Below are 13,842 nucleotides of genomic sequence, written 5' to 3'. Positions count from 1 at the left end.
TAAATCAGGAACAGATAAACCATTTAAACCCCATAACTCCTAACGAAATAGAAGCAGTCATTAAAGGTCTCCCAACCAAAAAGAACCCAGGTTCAGATGGGTTCAGTGCAGAATTCTATCAAACCTTCATAGAAGACCTCATACCAATACTATCCAAACTATTCCACAAAATTGAAACATATGGAGCGCTACCGAATTCCTTCTATGAAGCCACAATTACTCTTATACCTAAACCACACAAAGACCAAACAAATAAAGAGAACTTCAGACCAATTTCCCTTATAAATATCAACACAAAAATACTCAATAAAATTCTGGCAAACCAAATCCAAGAGCACATCAAAACAATCATCCACCATGATCAAGTAGGCTTCATCCCAGGCATGCAGGGATGGTTTAATATATGGAAAACCATCAATGTGATCCATTATATAAACAAACTGAAAGAACAAAACCACATGATCATTTCATTAGATGCTGAGAAAGCATTTGACAAAATTAACACCACTTCATGATAAAAGTCCTGGGAAGAATAGGAATTCACAGCCCATACCTAAACATAGTAAAAACCATATACAGCAAACCATAGCTAACATTAAACTAAATGGAGAGAAACTTGAAGCAATCCCCCTAAAATCAGGGACTAGATAAGGCTGCCCACTCTCTCCCTACTTATTCAATATAATTCTTGGAGTTCTACCCAGAGCAATCAGACAACAAAAGGATATCAAAGGGATACAGATTGAAAAGGAAGAAGTCAAAATATCACTATTTGCAGATGATATGATAGTTTATTTAAGTGATCCCAAAAGTTACACCAGACAACTACTAAACCTGATAAACACTTTCGGCAAAGTGGCTGGGTATAAAATTAACTCAAATAAATCAGTAGTCTTATTCTACACAAAAGAGAAACAAGCCAAGAAAGAAATTAGGGAAACGACACCCTTCATAACAGTCCCAAATAATATAGAATACCTTGGGGTGACGTTAACCAAGCAAGTAAAAGATCTGTATGATAAGAACTTCAAGCCTCTGAAGAAAGAAACTGAAGAAGACCTCAGAGGATGGAAAGCTCCCCCATGCACATGGATTGGCAGGATTAACATAGTAAAAATGGCCATTTTACCAAAAGCAATCTACAGATTCAATGCAATCCCCATCAAAATACCAATCCAGTTCTTCAGAGAGTTAGACAGAACAATTTGCAAATTCATCTGGAATAACAAAAAGCCCAAGATAGCTAAAACTATCCTCAACAATTAAAGGACTTCTGGGAGAATCACTATCCCTGAACTCAAGCAGTATTACAGAGCAATAGTGATAAAAAAAAAAAACTGCATGGTACTGGTACAGAGACAGACAGATAGACCAGTGGAATAGAATTGAAGACCCAGAAATGAACCCACACACAAATGGTCACTTGATCTTTGACAATGGAGCCAAAACCATCCAATGGAAAAAAGAGAGCATTTTCAGCAAATGGTGCTGGTTCAACTGGAGGTCAACATGTAGAAGAATGCAGATTGATCCATTCTGTTCACCCTGTACAAAGCTTAAGTCCAAGTGGATCAAGGACCTCCACATCAAACCAGATACACTCAAACTAATAGAAGAAAAAATGGGGAAGCATCTCGAACACATGGGCACTGGAGAAAATTTCCTGAACAAAACACCAATGGCTTATGCTCTAAGATCAAGAATCGACAAATGGGATCTTATAAAACTGCAAAGCTTCTGTAAGGCAAAGAACACTGTTGTTAGGACAAAATGGCAACCAACAGATTGGAAAAAGATCTTTACCAATCCTACAACTGATAGAGGGCTTATATCCAAAATATACAAGAACTCAAGAAGGTAGACCGCAGGGAGACAAATAACCCTATTTAAAAAATGGGGTTCAGAGTTAAACGAAGAATTCACAGCTGAGTAATGCTTAATGGCTGAGAAACACCTAAAGAAATGTTCAACATCTTTAGTCATAAGGGAAATGCAAATCAAAACAACCCTGAGATTTCACCTCACACCAGTGAGAATGGCTAAGATCAAAAACTCAGGTGACAGCAAATGCTGCCAAGGATGTGGAGAAAAAGGAACACTCCTCCATTGTTGGTGGGATTGCAGACTGGTACAACCATTCTGGAAATCAGTCTGGAGGTTCCTCAGAAAATTGGTCATTGAACTACCTGAGGACCCAGCTATAACATTCTTGGGCATATACCCAAAAGATGCCCCAACATGTAACAAAGACACATGCTCTACTATGTTCATAGCAGCCTTACTTATAATAGCCAGAAGCTGGAAAGAACCCAGATGCCCTTCAACAGAGGAATGGATACAGAAAATGTGGTACATCTACACAATGGAATACTACTCAGCTACCAAAAACAATGACTTTATGAAATTCATAGGCAAATGGATGGAACTGGAAAATATCATCCTGAGTGAGGTAACCCAATCACAGAAAAACACACATGGTATGCACTCATTGATAAGTGGCTATTAGCCCAAATGCTTGAATTGCCCTAGATGCATAGAACACATGAAACTCAAGAGGGATGACCAAAATGCAAATGCTTCACTCCTTCTTTAAAAGGGGAATGAGAATACCCTTGGCAGAGAATAGGGAGGCAAAGTTTAGAACAGACACAGAAGGAATACCCATTCAGAGCCTGCCCCACATGTGGCCCATACATATACAGCCACCAAACTAGATAAGATGGATGAAGCAAAGAAGTGCAGGCCAACAGGAACCGGATATAGATCTCTCCTGAGAGACACACCCAGAATACAGCAAATATATAGGCGAATGCCAGCAGCAATCCATTGAACTGAGAAGAGGACCGCCGTTGAAGGAATCAGAGAAAGGACTGGAAGAGCTAGAAGGGGCTCGAAACCCCATATGAACAACAATGCCAACCAACCAGAGCTTCCAGGGACTAAGCCACTACCCAAAGACAGTACATGGACTGACCCTGGACTCTGACCTCATAGGTAGCAATGAATAGCCTAGTAAGAGCACCAGTGGAAGGGGAAAGCCCTTGGTCCTGCCAAGAATGAACCCCCAGTGAACGTGATTGTTGGGGGGAGGGTGGTAATAGGGAGGGCTGGGGACGGGAAGCCCATATAGAACGGGGGGAGGGCTTAGGGGGATGTTGGCCCAGAAACCGGGAAGGAAAATAACAATCGAAATGTAAATAAGAAATACTCAAGTTAATAAAGAAAAAAAAACTAGCTAGCACCATGCCTGCCTATACTTCAGGAAGGTACTGCTCATGCCTTGTGCTGGATATTAGCAGCACAAGAAACAAAAGACTGTATTAGTTATTTTCCTATTGATTTAATAAAACCCCTCGACAAAGACACCTTAGAGAAGAAAGAGTTTATTGGGGGCTCATGTTCCTGAGGGATAAGAATCCATCTCCATGATGGTAGGAAAGCATGAGAGCAGGCTGGTGGAGCAGCAGGAATAGCTGAGAGTTCACGTCTCACTCCACAAACAGCAGGCAAAGAGATCTTTAGCTAGGAATAATGGAACATGGTTTTTGAAAGCTCAAAGCCTGCCCTTGGTGATCCACTTCCTCTAGCAAGGCCACACCTCCTAATCCTCCCCCCAACACTGCCAGTAACTGGAATACTGTATTCAAATGCCTAAGCATACAGGTAACATCCCTTTCAAATCACCACAGAGACTCACAGGGGACTTTGAGAAGGAGGTGAGGGACAATATCTCCATGAACCCATCAGGGAAAGGCTGGCAGTGAGTCTCATATAAACTCATTAGTGGTTTCAATGTGAAATGCTCCCGATAGTCTCATGTGTTTGAACACACAGGCCCCAGAGAGGATATCATCAGTGGTGGTGTTTTAGGAAGTTATAGAAACTCTAGAACTGTGGTTGAAGCTAGAAGTGAGTTGCCAAGGGGTGGGACTTGAAGGTGATAACTGTATCCTGGCTCCAACCTGAGCCCCCTGCTTCCTGATCTGAGAAACTGCAGCAGCAGAGCGGTCCCACCACCTTGAACTGGACCACTCCACCAAGCCTTCCTTGCTGTGATGAAACTGTGAGCCAAGACAAAGCCCTCTTCCCTCAACTTTCTTCTGCGCTTTGTTGCAGCAATGAGAAGATTAACTGATATAAACTAAAAGATCTACCAGAAGGAGTCAGAGCCCAGGTCACTGGCTTCCGGGACAGCTATGGAAACAAAGAAGAGAGTCCTTTGGCTTGATCATTATAACAACCATTATCAAAGTAACTTAGAAGTATACATAAAAGTGGAAAATGTCGCACACCCAATGTCTCACCAGCAAGAACGACACGCGGCAACAGGATTCTTCTGCGAACAAGCCTTTATTGTACAGCTCTCTTGAACAGGGACAGGGGACCCCGAGGGAGGAAAAGGCACTGCTTATATATGCTTAGGAGACTCGTGTCGCTACCCGATTGGTGCAAGCCACAATGCCCAATTTGCATGCCCCGAGAGCGGGCTGTGAAGTGCTTGGCTCATGCGCACTGCGTCCTTCGGGGTGGACAACAGCTGTGCCCTGTTGACTCACTCACAGGAAATCGGCCCCACGTTGGGCACAGTACGGGCGGCTACTAACAGACAACAGTTGGTACTGGCTGATGACAGGGATAGCAGTGACAAAACCTGTTACAGAGAGAAAGGGAAGGCCAAGTTTGAACCCACAAAAACACGAGAAGTCGCCTTGAACGTGGTTTTCAAGTCCGAGGAATCCAAAAGTTGTGTAGTATGCCATCGGAATGATCGGAAACCCTTCCTCCCTGGGAAGAGACCGGAGTGGCATACCACGGGCTTCACAAACAGAAACCTCTTCCCTATCACTAACTTCCCTAAAGACCTGATGCTCATGAACCAGGATTTTAGATCCAAGGGAATCCACCCGAATGACACCATAAAAATCTACTGGCTGCCGGAAGAGGATCGCTGCAAGGAACACAAGCAAAGGCCTGCTTACAGCCCACAGTGAAGCTCTATCTGGTCCTGATCATGAGCAAATGCACTGCTCTTTATTTCTCCTGCACGGAGTACCCCAGGGTCCTTCCCTTCTGCTCTTCTTTTGAGCTCCTTGGCTCCTGCTCTGTCTCTACAGTGTCTCCGAGATGAGACCCTGTTGCAGGGACTTCCTTATTTCCAGAAGCTCTTGAATCTTAGCTACCACCCTTGCTACAATCATTAGTTCTAAATAATGGGCTTGCCGCAACTGGCTGGGCTGGTTTTGTGATCCTGTGTATTCATTGAAACACTGAAGCCGCCCATCAAATGCTGAGTCCTGGTAATTAGGAAGCAATCCAAATGTGAGCGCCAGGGAATGGGTTCTCAGCCTCCTAAAAATATCTTCTGTCTCAGCCTGAGCTTAGATGGGAACTTCAGCTCTGGGGGAAACATCTAGAGCAAAGGAAGACGTTTCCTTCCAAAGACAGAGCTCTGGTGCTTCCTGCGTGTGCATCAGTGCACCACAGATGTGCCTGGTGGCCCTGGAAGCCAGAAGAGAGTGTGAATGCCCTAGCACTGGAGTTAGAGATGGTTGTGAGTCACCATGTGGGTGCTGTGAATCAAACCTGGGGCTCTGGACGAGCAGCCAGTGCTCTTAACCACTGAGTCATCTCTCCAGGCCCTTACTTTTTGTTTTTGATATAGGACCTCAGTAAGTGTCCCAATTGGCCTTCTGCCTTGCCTTTCCAAGTAGCTCACATTATAAACATATACCACCAGGCCCAGTTTATAATCTGTTTTTGGCCAGTAAAAAAATGAAATAAATTCAACACTCCCTGCCACAAAATACATTCACTTTTGCATGTGCAGGCGTGCACGCGCGCGCACACACACGAACATATTCACACATACCCATACCCATAAAGAAGGCATTTGCCCAGTGACAAAGGCATTCTCATCTTTGTCCCTTCCTTCTCTAGCATTAAGGAGGAAGTGAGACACTTTCATTTGGAGAAGAGTATCTTCAAGCCTGTCTACTCTGGGATTTCTTGGTATTGAGCAAGCTACAAAATCCCAGTTCAAAGTTGAACAGGGGGCGAAGAGTCTTCAGAGTGTAGAGAGGGCTCACCAATCACACACCATTCTTGTCAACAATGCCTAAATAAAGGCTATAGACATTCGTCCCAAGCAGAGCCTGGCTCCAGCAGCAGGGACAAGTCAGTCTGGTGGCTTGGGGCTATTCACAAGACACTACTGAAATCTGTCTCTTCCTCTCCTAGAATAACACTGGCCACAGTGAAGCTTCTGAGGGTCCCCTGGTAGTCTAGAAAAGAAAGGTAAAGTGACTAGAGATGAAGTCCCATTTACCTTTCTCCACAAGGCTCTCGGAAACGAGCGGCTCCTTTTTTTTTTTTTTTTTTTTTTTTACAATTCTGAAAGGCTCCAAGGATGAGTAACTAGTCAGTCATAGTCAGTCATGCTCCATCATGACTCCATGCTTGAAGAAGTTCCAGCCCTCTCTACTCTCTTACATAACCTTGAACCTGGTGGTGAGGCAGTCAAGAAATCTCTGAACCTAAAAGCCTTGCCTACTACATTGACTAGACTTCAGTGTCAGAACCAGGGTCAGGTCCCACCCCCCTGACTGATTTATAAAAAGCTCTTGGAGGTGCCTAGAGCAAAGGCATAGAAACAAGCCCAGGTGTGAGAGCAGAAATGCTGAAGGAGCTGATCCCTTGGGAGTGGGGTTGTCCAAATGTCTCCACTTGTTACGTATTACACCAGAACCCTCGTGGTTCATTCTCAAAACAGTGTCCATGGTTACAAAGTCTACTGTACAAGCCCTTGTGGAACAGTCCAACAGTCCAATAAAGGAAAGGGTTATATATAGCTCCCCACTGCTCTCTCACTCTCAGTACACATCCAGGGGAATCCAGACTCTGTCCACACACATGTTTGTATGTGAATAGTCATAGCAATTTCCTCATAGTATGTCTAAAGTAGAAATGACCAAAATGTTCATCTGGTGATAGGTAAGATAAACACGGTAACATTCATGCAAGAAAATGATTTTCAGGCATGTGAAAGATTCGGAACTGCTCAAGGTCATTCAATTGTGATTAAATATAGAAATATGCCAAGTGAATGACCTAGTGTCCCTAAAGACCACACACTTTCTACTTCTATCTATGCAAAATGCCCATAAGGGTTAAATTTAGGGTGAGAAATGAGGTTTGAGTTTACTAAAGGCTTGAACTCAAGGTGTGAGCAGACAAGTAGGTTTGGATGGATTTGATATTTCTTTGGGAAGTCATCAAGGTGTTCTATGAAGGTGTGATGGCACTGAACCACTTGGCCAACCACCTAAAAATCACTGGATGATACGTCCGAATGGATTGCATGGTGTGTGGATTATGTATCGATAAAGCTGGCATAAGGTATTAGTGGACATTAATGACATGGTTAGTTTACTGAAACAATGGGGGCAGAGGAAAAACACTGGAGATGTGGTCAAGAATAAATGGACCCCTCTGTCCCTTCCATCTGTATTTCTCTAGCAACTGGCCTGAGCTTTTCGGAAGAGGAAGAGAAGGATCCAAGGCCAACTGTGGGCTCTTTTCTCCTCTCCCAGTGGAAGATGAACCCCACAACAGAGCAGTTCTAGACCTTAGGCTTCCTACCACACCCATCCTCTGCTTCCATGACATATTTCCTTTAGGGCAGGGATTCTTAACAAGGTTGAATTTCAAGTCCTTACACTTCACAATGTTTGACATCTGTGGACTCTGTCCTGGAACGGAGGCTGTGCTATGATATTTTGACCTGAGAACAGAGCAGACTGAGCCCATAGCAAGACCACCACTGCCTCCAAGCAGGACCAGAAAGGTTAGGGGTAGGGGTAGGGGTAGGGGTAGGGTTAAGGTTAAGGGATTAGGGTTAGGTTAGGGTTAGGGTTAGAAGGTTAGGGTTAGAAAGTTAGGGCTAGGCTTAGATTTAGGTTAGGGTTAAGGTGAGGGTTAGGGTTAGGGTTAGAATTACACAGTGTACAGCTTATCCCTCGGTCAAATACTGAGATATCTTCCTAATCAGCCAGATACAAGCTCCAGGTGTCTCACCCAGTAAGACCTAAACAACCAGAACTCTGTAACATTAATGTATCTCCTGCCTCTCTGCCTATGCAGAAATCCCACCATGAAGGCAGTATCTTAGAATACCCATACAGTCTCTCTAACTGCCCCTACTGGAGCTGTGCCACTGAGGATCTAATAAAGTTACCCCCCCCTTTTGTCTGGGTGATTTCTTTCACAGCCCATGAATCACTGGCCTATCACCCATCTCCCTGAAAGGCCACAATGTCTGGAGACATTCTTTGTTTTCACAGCTTAGGGCTGTGTGGTCCTGTCTTCTGCCTCTCTTCTGGTGTTGTCTGGACACTGCCCACAAACTGGCTCAGGGTGGCCTGGGGTCAGCAGTCTGGGTTTTCCTTTGGGGCATCAGAATGCTGCTGCACGCCAGGCTGGAAGAGGAAAGTAGAATCCAGGGGTCAGGCATGATGTTGGTCTGGTGAATTCCAGAGGGGGTGGAAGAAGAGAGAAGGCCTTCAGGAGTCTTAGTGTGGTGGCTCATTTAGGCAAAGGAAAGGCCTTCCCTGTGGTGATTTTTGATGAAGCAACTCTCTGAAACGATCTCAACTTGGTCGTATTTTTCTATTGAGGGTAGATATAAACACATACACTTTGTTCAGGATGAACCAGAGTTTATATCATTTGGGGAAAGTCATGAGAATATCAGGAAAGGAGGGCCATTGGCTGAAGGCTGAGGTGATTGAGATGCCCCGTTAGCATGGAGAGGGATTCCATGTGCTATGCTATGTCACTGTCAATGATCATCTTAGTTCAGTGTCATGGAGAACATAGAAGCAGGGAAGGTCCAGTCCCACTCTTGTTGTCTCTGATCTCTGAGATTTCAGAAGTTGAGGATGTTCTACCTCACCAGTACTTATTCCAGTCTGGTAGGACTGTCCACATGCCCCACAGGGAGGCAAGTCAAAGATGTTGCTGGTATCTTGTAGGAAGGGGAATGCCCAACTAAACAAGGCATTCCACAATGAACAAAGGATTAAACAGGTCAATATTGTCATAGGTCCAGAGTAAAGAAACAGTGCTTTGGGGAAAAGTGACACTAGAGAGTTGGAACACACATGCCTGTGTTTTGCTACACACTGATAGTCAGTTGTCCAGTGATATCACCAACATATACAGTAGTCAAGAGAATACAAGCTTCCATCTCCCAAAATCTAACCAACTCTAGATTTTACCAGGAATCTTTTTTTCTTTTTTTTTATTAACTTGAATATTTCTTATATACATTTTGAGTGTTATTCCCTTTCCCGGTATCCGGGCAAACATCCTCCTCCCCCCTCCCCTTCCTTATGGGTGTTCCCCTCCCAACCCTCCCCCCATTGCCTCCTTCCCCCCCACCAGTCTAGTTCACTGGGGGTTCAGTCTTAGCAGGACCCAGGGCTTCCCCTTCCACTGGTGCTCTTACTAGGATATTCATTACTATCTATGAGGTCAGAGTCCAGGGTCAGTCCATGTATAGTCTTTAGGTAGTGGCTTAGTCCCTGGAAGCTCTGGTTGCTTGGCATTGTTGTACATATGGGGTCTCGAGCCCCTTCAAGCTCTTCCAGTTCTTTCTCTGATTCCTTCAACGGGGGTCCTATTCTCAGTTCAGTGGTTTGCTGCTGGCATTCGCCTCTGTATTTGCTGTATTCTGGCTGTGTCTCTCAGGAGCGATCTACATCCGGCTCCTGTCGTTTTACCAGGAATCTTAAAGACAGCTTAACCAAATATGCAACAAATAATAGCTAACTTTTTACTTTACAAGGCACACTTCCTCAATTCCCCATGGGGCCAGCATCTCTACAGATGCAGATTTCCGTAAAATGTCCTTTCATTTCCTGGCTAATTTCCTCTCACTACTTGACTTGTCTTCTTGTGAAGTAGGAAAGACCATCTGTGACCTTTCTTCACACTGGACCTTAAGGAGTTCCCAGGACGAGAGGCTCACACTCCATCAGAACAAGGTGGCTAAGCTGAGCTCTGAACTATCTGGTTGGTCAAGCAGTTCTCATGGAGGATGGGGTGAGGAACCAGGTTGGAACACTGTCTACTGCTCAGCATTCAATGGAGATTCCGATTCTGTGACTCAGCCTCCAGGCTATGACTAATATAAAGCCCAGGCTTCTACCTACTTCCTCTTCCTACTCCAGAAACCCTCCACTATTTCTGTCCCCTTCACTCTACTCTCTGTGCTGAGCTGTGGCAAGAACTAAACTTTTTGCAGTTCTGTTGTATGTGCCCAAGTAGATCAAATGATGGGAGAAAGTGAAGCCTTCCTCCTAGGTGCCAGTCCAAGGATCCGGCATCCACTTCATATGTCAGGCCTGATTCCCTACTCTGCAGAAACATACCAGCATGCTTGTGGCTGCCTGGGGAGAGAGAAGGACTGTGTTTTCCAGGGATACCCAGAGACAAAGTCTTCGGCATTCCACGTCACAATGTCCTCTTGTCAGAAACTTCCGAGTTAGCCTCATCTGAAGATTTGTGTCCCCCAGATCTTTGTCTAGGCTACACTGTTTCTAAAGGTTCTTTAAACAGTCTCTCATACCTCTCCTGTGTGTCTTTCTTCTGCTTCCCTACAAAACTTGAGACAGTCTATCTGTCCAAACCTGCCGACAGCATTTACACAATCAGCACCACCCCATCTGGTGTCAGTCTGTGTTGACCCAAGGCTGCCTCACTCCCCTCCCCAGTGCTCTGACTTTCATCCCACAAAGATGAGTGGAAGGGCTGACAGGTATGTTGTAAGTTACCTCCTCTGCATGGTTCCCTTCTATCATGACAGGTATCTATCCCTACCCTCACTAGCCAATGTCCCCAGGAGGAAACAATCCAAGCCCTGCTCAAGAACCATGAAGGCAAGGTATAAGTGTCGCAGATGAGCTTCGCCATCCACATGGATGATTGGTGCAGACAAGAACATGATGGACACTGCAACAAGTCAAAGTGAAGTGTGATTGATGCAGAGGGGTGAAAAGAGCTGCTGCCCAGTTGCTGCCCACCAAGAAGGAGGTCAACTCTTAGAGCAGGCAGAGCAAAGCTGGGGCATGGGAAAATGCCTGGGCATATAACTGCTGTCAGCCTGCCACCTTTGTGTGCCATTTCAGAAGTCGATCCTGGTTCTTCTTTAAACCCATCAGAGACTGGCCTTCTAAGACCTGCCACTGCAAGGAGTCCTAAATACATAAAGTGCTTGCCTTTTTGAGAGTCAGACAACACAGCCTGCTACTGCTGGCAATCCCGGGTTGAGAAGACTTTCTCAGCTTGTTCTCTCTGGGAGATGCTAATAGCTTGGGCAAATGGTTACAAAGCACCTTCCAGGTCTCTCTCATAAAATATATTCAGTCTATAGATATAGATGATAGATAGATAGATAGATAGATAGATAGATAGATAGATTGATAGATAGATAGATGATAGATAAATAATAGATAGATGATAGATAGATAGATAGATAGATAGATAGATAGATAGATAGATAGATGATAGAGATAGACAATAACTAGATGATTGAAAAACATAAATGATAGCTAGATATAGATAACTAAATGATAGATCAATAGATAGCTGATAGATAAAGAGATGATAGAGATAGATAGAAATAGATAAATGGATGATAGATAAACAGATAAATAATAGATATAGATAAATAGATAGATGATAGATCAATAGATGATAGATAGATAGATAGATAGATAGATAGATAGATAGAGAATTAGTGCTCACCTCCATTGTGCTTTACTAAAATCTCCAAAGAAGTCACAGCTGCCAAAAAATCTCACCCAAAACATAACTAGACAGAGGGAAACATGCAAAATATTCTACTTCAAGAATGTCCATCCTGGGGGTTGGGGATTTAGCTCAGTGGTAGAGCGCTTGCCTAGGAAGCACAAGGCCCTGGGTTTGGTCCCCAGCTCCAAAAAAAAGAACCAAAAAAAAAAAAAAAAAAGAATGTCCATCCTGAAGAGTTACACAGAAGCATTCCTAATGTCTTCCCTGACTTTGAACTCCACCTCCTTGGATTTCAAAAATCCAACCATGGAAGACCAAGACACAGCCCGAACCAATGAACCATACCTTAACAACTGCACCTACAATGCTGTTCTCCATGGCAACAAATAATGATAATGCTATTCTGAGTAATTGTGGCTAATCTTGAGGAAAAAAAAAAACCCAAGTGATGTCGACCTTGAAGCCCTAAAGCCTTGATCCTCAGTGAAAATATCCAAAACCCTACAAAGATTAATTGACATCCTGGTTGTCTCTTTCCCCTTATTACTCTATGGTTACTGCGACATGAAGAGCACATGATGTAACACATGTGTATAAATCCACATGCACCCCTGGATGTTCCCTCCACTTCAAATAAGCCCGTTACTTATCATTTGGTAAATTCTCTTCCCGGTGATGGTCACCACTTTTAGCTTTTAAATCAGCTATTACCGAGAAAGCCTTTTCTGTCACAGTGTCTAACAATCCAGCTCACGGCCTATTAAGGGTTGTTTCAGTTATTTTTGATATTCTGTGGAGAGTGTGAGCTACCCTTCCCTGCCTAGAGGGGAAATTTCCCCTCTTTGAACATGAAATGCTTTCAAAGAGGAGAGATATTGCCTTTAAAGAGTTATAAAGCTGTCCTGTTCTTAAGAGCTGTGAAGGCTCCTAATGTACTGAAAAGCATTAGCCGCTTACATTTCTGTCTTAATGAGTACCTCGCTCATAGTTGTCCAAAGGTAAATGTCACAACCTTAGGAATTATTTCTCTCAGTGTGGAAGAAAAATCAATCTGTTTCCCACACTGTCCTTTCTGTCTCCATGGAGCCTGCATATGCATGAGTGTGAGAACATAGAGATCTCTTATTACTGTTCTCAAGGTTAACACAAACCCCATCCATATTTTTTCTGAAGAATTGATCACTTAAGAGTAGAGGACAATTACAAGCAACATGGTAGAATAGGACATTCCTAGCTCTTATTTCCTCCCATAAAAGTAATGGGGTAACTATTAAAAGTTGAGTCTAAAGTGTTCCCCTCAGACTCACGTGACCCCCAGCTGACGGTGTTGTAGGTCAGGCTGGAGGGAGTGGGTTACGGGAGACTGGGACATTTCCTCCCTTTGTCCTAGTTAGGGTTACTATTGCTGTGATGAAACACCATGACCAAAAGCAGGTTAGGGATGAAAATGTTTATGTGGTTTACTCTTCCATATCACTGTTTCCTGTCAAAGGAAGTCAGGCAGGAACTCAAGAAGGGCAGGAACCTGAGGGCAGGAGCTGATGCTGAGGCCACGGTGAGGTACTACTTACTGTCTTGCTCCTTGTGGAATGCTCAGCCTGCTTTCTTATAAAACCCGGACCCACAATGGGCGGAACCCTCCCCACATCAATTACTAATTAAGAAAATGCCTTACAGGATGGCCAACAGCCTGATCTTTATGGAGGTCTGTTCTCAATCAAGGCTCCCTCCTCTCAGATGACTTTTACTTGTGTTAAGTTGATACGAAACAAGCCAGCACAGCCTTGAGGTTATGGCTACCTCCTCTTCTGAGTCTGTTCTCTGCTTCCTGGTGTGGGAGCCACCAGTGCCTCCTGTGTCACTCCTTTTGCCTTGTCTCCACATCATGATGAACTGAGTCCCCTGAAGCAGTGAATAAAATAAACCCCTTGTCCATCAGTGTCATGCCCACCTCGTCCAGCAAGGAAGATGCAACACCGTTGGATTCTTCTCAACAGCCTTTATTGCAGGACCACCTCATTGCTGATACGG

This window comes from Rattus norvegicus, chromosome 1 (assembly GCF_036323735.1).
Source record: "Rattus norvegicus strain BN/NHsdMcwi chromosome 1, GRCr8, whole genome shotgun sequence".
Taxonomy (NCBI): Eukaryota; Metazoa; Chordata; class Mammalia; order Rodentia; family Muridae; genus Rattus; species Rattus norvegicus.
This window is presented reverse-complemented; position numbering follows the sequence as displayed.